General features: G+C 31.2%; 1 pseudogene across 1 annotated transcript; it reads left to right on the plus strand.

Moving 5' to 3' along the window:
- Nucleotides 1-767: 767 nt before the first annotated feature.
- On the plus strand, nucleotides 768-6015 carry LOC137833334 ((-)-germacrene D synthase-like; annotated as a pseudogene). The gene is made up of 7 exons (XR_016517722.1): nucleotides 768-995; nucleotides 1066-1351; nucleotides 2969-3333; nucleotides 3443-3658; nucleotides 3745-3883; nucleotides 5027-5272; nucleotides 5590-6015. The product of XR_016517722.1 is annotated as a (-)-germacrene D synthase-like (transcript).
- The last annotated feature ends 3947 nt before the right edge of the window (nucleotides 6016-9962 follow it).

Genomic DNA, 9962 nt, shown 5'->3' on the forward strand with positions numbered 1-9962 from the left:
GAAATATGGAACTGTGAAAACATCATAGTTGTTTAAATTTGTTATAGCTTGATTTTTAAAAGTTTGAACTTTTAAAAAGTGTTTAAGTACTTTATTTAAATTATGGAAGTTGAGATAAATATTTAAATTCGAAATTACTAATTTTACTAATTTCAAATTGTTATAAATATTTTATTGAATTTTTAAATTTATAAAAGGTTTATTAATATTTATTAGTTTAAATTAATAAGTAATTTCAAAATTTGTAATTTATTTAAAAACTTTAAATTCTTTTGAATTTTACACTTTAAAAAAGCATTAGAAATATATATATTTTTTAAATTATATAGCTAAATGAAAATTTAGTAATTTAATTATATAAAAACTGCTATAAATTCCCTTTTAAAATTTTATAAATATTTTTATTGAAAATATGAGCAATTAGAATTTAATAATTTAAGCAGTTGTTTTAAAATTCTCAAACTTCTTTAAAGGTTTTATAAAAGTTCTATTATTAAAACAGTAAAAATTATGAAAGTAAAAATTCTTTTCTTTAATGAAAAATGGTGAATTTGATTGAACTTTTGAAATTTTATTTTTATTTTATTTTTTAAATTATTAGAAAAAGGTTACTTAAGTTATTTTTGAGATTTTTTTTATTTTTAATTGACATGAGTTTCGTCTAATCATATATATATATAAATAATTGGTGGTCACAGTTGCATAATTTCTGTACCGCAATTCTGAACTTTTACTCACTACCTTTGCAAAATAACTTTGTTTCTTATAAATGTAATAGGTTGGGTTCTTTATTCTTCAACATTTGAAAGCTAAGAGCTACACTTCCTTTTCACCAAAAAAAGTCACTTACATTATACCAACAAACCATGGCTAGCGGAAGCTTATCACTTCCAACTTCTGCCAATGGTGCAAAACCTCCCATCACTCGACCCACTGCAGATTTTCATCCTTCCCTTTGGGGCGATCGCTTCCTTTCCTACGTTCCTACTTTCGCTGTATGTCATTTTTCATTTTCAATCTCTTTAGCTAAAATAATGTATTTTACATTTAATCTATTTCATGCAGGAAAGTGATAGCCACATTCAACAAGCTAAACTATTAAAAGAGGACGTGAGGAAGACTCTTGTTTCACCTATTGATCATAACAATTTCTCTTTTAAATTGAACTTCATCGATTTAGTCCAACGTTTGGGTGTCTCTTACCATTTTGAGCACGAAATTGGCACTCTTCTATGTCAAATTTATGACATTTCAACAAAGGACAATAATATCATAGCTCATAGTGATCATCTTTACCAAACGGCTCTACTCTTTAGGTTGCTCAGACAACATGGATACCGCATTTCTTCAAGTATGTGTTCATCAACTTTTAACCAATTTCTTTTTCAAAAACAATAACTTCTTTTGTGATGCTACTAAATTTATTCTTTGAGTTTGCTCTTTGAGCTACTTTGGTACTAGTTGTATTGCATCATCACATCATGGATGTCTTTGTTTTTATCCAGGAGTGTAGTTGCGTCAACTATATACAAACAAGTCTAAACGAATTTAAATATTTTGTTCGAAACAAATTTTGAGCTTTTCTTTGAACAGATGAATCAGAAATGAGTTAATCAAGTTCAAGTTTATTTGAACAGACCATGAGGTAGGATGCATGTTCGCATTTTTTTAAATAAAGAAAAACAAAAATAGAAAAACTTGTAAACTATAATAATTTTGGCTACAAATCTAATATTGAAAAAACTTAGTTTGGGAGAGAAAAACTAGTGGAATAAAATAATGAGTTTCTTACCTAAAATAAAGATGAAGTTAAATAAGTAAGAGAAAGAAAAAAAAAATAGATTCACTATATTACTTATTATTACTTTACGATGCACTATACTTGGTCAACTTAGTATAAATGTGGTTTAAAATAAATTTAGTTTAAAAGTGAAAAATACAACAATTTTATAAATGTGACTTATCAATCATAGACCATACTTTGGGATCATAAATGTTTAAGTCACATTTTTGTGACGTGACTTTAAAAAAAATCACATTAAAAAGTGTGACTTAGAATAATAAAAATATGATATTTAATTATGGATGTTTTAAATCATATTTAATTAAAATTGTCTTTAATATAGGGAAAGATTTTTAAAACGTGGATACTTTAATCCATATTTTTTAAATTGTAACATTTTTTTTCTTAGACAATACTAAACTTGTCCACGATTATATAAGTGTTTTCTAAACATGAAAAGACAACACCTTTTGTAAATATGTACATATGGACTACCAAAGATCACAACTTATAAACTATTTATATTTAAGTCACAATTATAAGGTAATTCCTTTAGAAATGAATAAACTACATTAGAATAAGTGTTTCCTAAACCAATAAAAATGTGGTCTATTCTCAATTATAAAATGAAAAGACAATATTTTTATAAATTTCATTTATGAATATTATGGGTCACGGAATATGGTCTCACTCTTGATCATGGCTTCTCACTGTTGGTTACAATTCTCTTGTCTCTCACTCTTAATATGTTTCGATAATGAAATATCAATCACAAGTATATTTCTATCACTTTTTGTTAATATTATTAATGTCAATAAATATATTATTAATAATAATATTATCATCATCATTATTATTATCATTATGATTACAAAATTTGTTTGGTATAAAATTTTAAAAAAACCAAAATACAAAAATACATTGGTTAGTGCAGATTTCTCAGTTATCAAATCTTCTAACCTCTAATAAATATAATTTGACCTAAATAAGCTTTAATTTCTTTTAAATTATACAACACTTATTATTTGTCAAAACAATTTTCACTTTTAAGGTTGAGTTTATATAGGATGACTCAAACCAACTTATGCAAATAGTTTGATATTAATTTTTGTAAGTCAATTGTATGGTAGTTATATAAATATATATATATATATTGAAATTAACACATGTTTATAAATTAAACAGGTATATTTTGCAAATTTCAAGACCAAATCGGAAAGTTTAGCTGATGATATTCAAGGAATCTTAAGCTTGTATGAAGCAGCAGGACTAAGATGTCATGGAGAAGATATGCTTGAAGAAGCACATAAGTTCAGTTTCGAGCAGTTAACAAAGTTTATAACCACCAAATTAAGTTGTTCTCATGCGGCACGAGTGCAACATAGCTTAAAACAATCACTTCATAGAGGTTTGCCCAGGTTGGAGGCGACATATTATATGTCTTTCTACGAAGAAGATCCATCTCATGATGAAAAATTGTTAACATTTGCAAAATTAGATTTTAATATGTTGCAGGAGCTACATTTGAAAGAAGTCAGCAGTCTAACCAAGTAATATCTTCCTCACACATATTTACCTTTCGTTGCATAAATCAATGAATATTAGTTAAAGATTTTTGTTCTTGTCTTTGGAATCTTAGTGCTATTTTTTGTGATGCAGATGGTGGACTAAGGATTTAAATGTCTCAACCAATTTACCGTTTACACGAGATAGGATCATAGAATGTTGTTTTTGGATTTTGGGGGTCTACTTTGAACCACAATATTATAGATGGATAACAACAAAAGCAATAGCTCTAGCTTCCATCATTGATGACCTCTATGATGCTTATGGAACCATTGAAGAACTTGAGCTTTTCACTAGTGCAATTGAGAGGTTAGGCACATCAAAACGACATATAGTAGTATATATTTAACCTAATTCTTCCAATATATCAAAGATAACTTTCTCAAGACTTGTAGGTGGGATATTTGTTGCTTGGTTGATCTCCCAAAATACATGCAATTATGTTATAAGGCAATTTTGGATGCTTATGAAGAAATTGAGAAAGAGATGAGAAAGCAAGGAAAAATATATTTCATGAAGTATGCCAAGAAAGAGGTAATTATAGTTTCATTAATTTTTTCTTATTCTTTATTCAACTGATACTAAGTTAAATCAAATTTTCTTTCTTATTTTTTTATTTCTATATTTGCATAAAAAAATATAAACTGAATATCTTTTTTCCAACTAATTTGAAATGTGCGGAGTATAGAAAATTGATATTTTTTATGTACAATATTAATGGTGTAAAATTTCATCTAAAACATCACCAATCCTATTTAATGACCAAACAAGAATATGGATTTAGTACTACTGTGTGCAGTTGCCAAAAATATGCATATGATACTATGGTTTTAGAGTCGTAATCTATGTACACATTGTCTATAATTTTGAATTATAGACGACGGCCACACAATCATAGTCTATTAAATGATTAAAGACAATGATTATATATAGAACCGTCACCAATAGCGTATATGAACCTAAAATATTTTCTACAATCTTGTTCTTAACTTTTTTGTCCAAGTTTGATGTCGAGAAATTTATTAGAGAGAACGACTTTAGGTTTTTCAAACTCAAGATGGTGGACAAAGGTTGTGGTAAAGAAACAAAGGTTGTAGAGGAACTCAAGAGCTTCAGCGGTGACGCACAACGACGATAGGAAAGAGAACACGAGAAACATTTTCAAACCTGGGAACCCACTCGTTCAACACTGAAAATTGAGAAAAATTCATCAAGAAAGCACAAAAAATATGAAAATTAACATAAAAAACAATAAGGAAGACACATTACAAGGAACGAGAGCAATGACAACAAAGAGAAGTCACAAAGAAGACAACAATGGAAGTAGCAAAGATGAAAAGGCCTGGAGTGGAAAAAAAAAAGCATATGAGTGAAGGTTATGACCTAATAACCGCAGTCTATATGGGGCGAAAATTGCCTAAAAGATCGTAGTCTACAATGGCTATTATAGGCAATGGTTGGTCATGAAATCGTAGTTTATATGCTCTGTTTTAAATAGAAAACACTTATAAATAGAACCATAGTCTATATGTTGATCTTATTTTCAAAATTGTCATTGCATTTTTGTAGACGACACTCCTGCTTAAATCACTATCTGTACACATTGTAAAACCCTTTTTTTGCACTAGTGAGTGTGAAATAATTTATCAATATTATATATTTGCACTTTCATGCTAGATGAAAAGACTAGTCCAAGCTCACATGGCTGAGGCAAGATGGTGTCATACCAACCACATTCCAACAATGGAGGAGTACATAGAAGTAAGAGGAATGTCAACTGGTTACCCTTTCTTGATTACCTTATCTTTCTTAGGCATGGAAGATACAACAGAGGAGGTCCTTATATGGGCAACGAATGAACCAATAATTATTGCAGCTTCTATAGCTATATGCAGAATCATGGATGACATTGTTGGAAATGAGGTACGTGTTAAACACTAATTAATTTCTATCAATTTAACTAAAAAGAGAATGTGACAACATTTTCTATGGACTACTGATAAATGCACCTAATTTTACAAAATATGTCGAGAAGAAATAATAATAAAAGAATTATAATTTGAGTTTAACAATAAACATCTTCTTTATCTTATATTAAGAGTTGACAATTGCAAAACTTTCAAAAATTTGAAAGAGGTAGACTTAATAATAATTTGGTAAGACCATTAATAAATCCTATATGTTTTGTTAAATATTGATTTTTTTTATTCATTTTTATTTTTCTATTTTTGTTTATAAAGTTTGAACAACAGAGAGAACATGTTGTTTCAAGCATTTGCTGTTATATGAAGCAGCATAAAGTGTCAAAGAAATGTGCCATTGAAGAACTACAAAAGTTAGTTGAGAATGCTTGGAAGGACATAAATGATGCATGCTTAGCTCCTACTCAAGTACCAATTATGCGTGTAGTCAACTTTGCACGTGTGATCGATATGCATTACAAAGACAAAGATAACTATACAAATGCAGAAGGAATAATGAAAGATCATATTCAATCTTTATTAGTTAAAAAGATGTTTGTATAACTAGAAGCTTTGATCTTCTATCAATTATTATCGATCTACTATTATCTTTATTAATTTTATGTTGATTGAATATCCCTTTCAAATTGTTCAACAAGCCGGTCAAAGAACAAATATTTGTCAAAAAGGAAAACTTCTTTAAATTAATAACTTTTAGAAATAGTAAATATCTCTTTTTGGATAATAAAATTTCATTTTTGTTCAAGATAAAACAATTGAAGTAGATATTACCAAGTTAATTTTTATAGTTGAGGATGATATTAGATTTCAATTTTTCTTAAAGCAAGATAATCTAAATATCACTTTTCAAATAGGTACTATATCTTTCCATAAAATACTCACTCTACTGGTATGCTGAAAAACAAACTTAACAAGAGACATGCCAAATCTATAGATTTTATTGAGCAATTTCCCTATGTGATCAAACATAAGCAAAACAAGTCTAATGTGGTGGAAGATGCTCCTTCAAGAAGGCATACATTTCTTAATGTCTTAGATACTCAGTATTTGGGGTTTGATCACATCAAGAAAATTTACAAGGATGACCCTGACTTTTCTCTCATCCTTCAAGAGTGTTCAAAGGGAGGCCACAAAGACTTTTCATACATGATGGCTTTCTCTTTAAAGGAAAAAGACTTTGTGTGCCCCAAGGGTCTTTGAGACAATCTCTTGTAAGAGAGGCACGTGAGGGTGGTTTGATGGGACATTTCGGGGTAGCAAAAATCTTAGATACATTGCATGAACATTTTTTTTGGCCCCACATGCACAAAGCTGTACACAGCTTCTACGATAAGTGCATAGCATGTAGGAAAGCTAAATCTAAGGTACAACCCCATGGTTTATATACCCTTTTTCCATCCCGGACATGCCTTGGGTAGACATTTCTATGGACTTCATTTTGGGTATTCCCAAAACATCTAAGGGTATGGATTCTATCTTTGTGATAGTGGATCGTTTTTCCAAAATGACCCATTTTATTCCCTGCCACAAAGTAGATGATGCTTGTGATATTGCATATCTCTCCTTTAAGGAAGTTATTTGTTTAGATGGGCTTCCTAGAAGTATAGTATCTGACAGAGACTCTAAATTCTTGAGTCAATTCTAGAAGACGTTATGGGGAAAACTTGGCACTAAACTTTTGTTTTCTACTACTTGCCATCCCCAAACTGACGGGCAAACAAAAGTGGTAAATAGAACTTTGGCCCAACTGTTAAGATGCCTTATTTTCGGGAACCCTAGGGTGTGGGAGGAATTACTTCCTCATATTGAGTTTGCTTATAACCGAGTAGTTAACTCTACTACTTCTCACACCCATTTTGAGGTTTAAGCCCCTCACACCCCTTGACCTACTTCCTATCCCTGTACTTGATGAGGTGTTGTGCAAGGATGATTTTGAAAGAGCATGTTTTATCAAGAACTTGCACCAACACATCAAGCAACAAATCGAAAGGAAGATAGGCAAGTATGCGCAACATGCCAATAAGGGGCGCAAAGTGTTGATCTTTGAACCTAGGGACTGGGTTTGGCTTCATTTGAGGAAGGATCGCTTCCCTACTAAAATGAAATCCAAACTCCAACCTCGTGGTGATAGTCCCTTCCAGATCATCAAAAGGATTAATGGTAACGCTTATGAGTTAGATTTACCTATCACATATCTAGAGAGTAATTCTTTTAATGTTAGTGCTCTAACTCCCTTCTATGCAGGTGTTGCAAATTCTTGGACGAATTCTCTCCCACTCGGAGAGCATGATGAAGACTTGAGAGATGGAGCACCCCCGATCAAGCCCAACCTTCTAGAAGGATGACCTAGAGTATGACACAGGATCCAGGGCAAGGTCAGGACCAAGCACTAGCCAGTGCCTTAGAGCCCATTATTCCTCAGAGAAACACTAAGAGCAGAGCCCAAGCAATGGGAGCTGAGTACCAGCTAGTCTCTTTGTTTTTAATTTCAATAGAGTATGGTTCACATAGCACAATAGGGGGTGTATTTATCAAATTGGGCTCGTGCCAAATCCATTAGGGTAGGAAGGTAGCCCTAGCTTTTAGAATCTAGGACTAGAGGCGACATGGACCAAGGTCAAACCCTAGGCCGCTCCCTCTCTTCTTTCATTTCTAACCCTCCCCCATCTTACCCACTAAGGCATCCCTCCCTATAAATAGGGTGTCTTGCCTCATGTATTTACACATTGAATTTTGAAAGTAAAAAACTCTGCTTGAGTTATTAGTGAGCTTGATCTTGAGAGTAATGCACCTCAAGTGGCGGTTCCTCACCACTCATCTTGGAAGGTCCCACCCTTCCAAATGGCGTGACTCCTTATTCCATTTTCCATAAGCTTTATTCATCTCTTCACCTTTTCCTTTCTTTTCTTTGCACCACTTTCCATTCCATTATATATCTTTCTCTACTCTTTAATTTCGACCTTTACATTGTTTTTCTTTATCTTGTTCCTTGTTTTAATTCTGCGCCTCATCATCATCTTCACCATATAATTGTGTTTTCTCTTTGTCCTCTAGAAGTGGACCTTCACACTTACTTAACCACTTGGTTAAGTTCGTGTCCAGTCAGAATCTTCTTTGGGTTTCTCACCATAATTGCTAATCTTAAAAATCATAAACAAAAGAGCAACTCAAAAAATGTGCAATCTTAAAATCAACTCACATCAAGTTTCATGGAATGATACCCTTTTTGGAAGAAACACTGACATGCCCATGTATATATACATGTAAGATTTGTTAGAATTTGTAGTTGGAAACCAGGAGCTCAATTAACTATAGTTCAATTTTTATGATATAAGTATCTTAAGCTATATTTCAATTTACTTTATGTTAAATTATTATTGATTATGCTTTAACTAATAACTTGTAGGCATTTGTCTGAACTTTCTATTAATGTCAGTAATCAAGATATCCATGGATTCTTGGATCCCTATTTGATTAATCCAATTGGAGCAAAGAAAGCAGAAACCCAGTAATACATCACTAACATTCTGAGTTTAGAGGGAAAACAAATTTATCTTTGCCCTTATATTAATGAGTAATTTTAATTATAAGTCATCAATTATTACTATTTCATGTTTTAAATATTTACTAACTATTTTCATGGATGATATAAGGGTCAATTGCAGTCACTTGTGTTATCTGTACTTGATAACACTATTGCGTGCTTTTGTTCCCTGCACAAGAAGTCATCTGCACATCTGAAAAAATAATTAATGTGTAATTACATTATAAAATTAATTGTGTATGTTACTTAAACGTATAGTAAAGCGGTTTTTTGTATTAATCAGAACATGGCGAGGACATAACATACTAAGAGGTCGACTCAGTGCAAATTATCAAAAGCTAACATGGTTGAACCTAAAGGTTTGTAATTTTTGTCTTCCTTTTTTCATTGTTTATCAATATTAACTTTTAATTTCTATTTATAGTGTAATAGACATTCGGGAGACTATGAGTGTGGCTATTACGTTATGCAATGGATGATTACCATTGTAAGAATAGACATTAAAAAAGATTGGAAGCAAGTAATAATATATAAATTATTCTTTATAATTCTTTAAAGTATATGTATCTTAACATTAATTAATATGAACTTTATTTTGTAATGTAGTTCTTTACGAATGAACAACTACTGCCTTTGCCCGCCATAGATGATGTGAGACATGTTTGGGCCAGATATTTCCTTAATTTCTATAACTCTAGGATAATTAATCAATAGTATAGGAATTAGATAGATAAATAGGAATATGTATTAGTGTTTGTAATACATTTTTATCAATATATATAATTTGCTTTTTTGAATGAATTAGATAGATAATAGGAATATGTATTAGTGTTTGGTCATAGCCATCGTTTTAGACCTCGAGCATGTACAATGTTTTGCAATACCAAGGAAGGGTCTAAAACGGCGGTTATTATCATAATCGTCGTTTATGTGTGACTTATACACGACGATTCTAGAGTCGCCGCCTATGACAGCGGTTTCGAAATGACTGTCTAACTGCTAAAAGAACTGTTGTTGTTGACCTTTTATCCACCAGTAAATTGACCTCTGAATATCATATAAGACAACTCTCTCAAGGGTTAGCACA

Source organism: Phaseolus vulgaris, chromosome 11 (assembly GCF_051622355.1).
Source record: "Phaseolus vulgaris cultivar YP4 chromosome 11, ASM5162235v1, whole genome shotgun sequence".
NCBI lineage: Eukaryota > Viridiplantae > Streptophyta > Magnoliopsida > Fabales > Fabaceae > Phaseolus > Phaseolus vulgaris.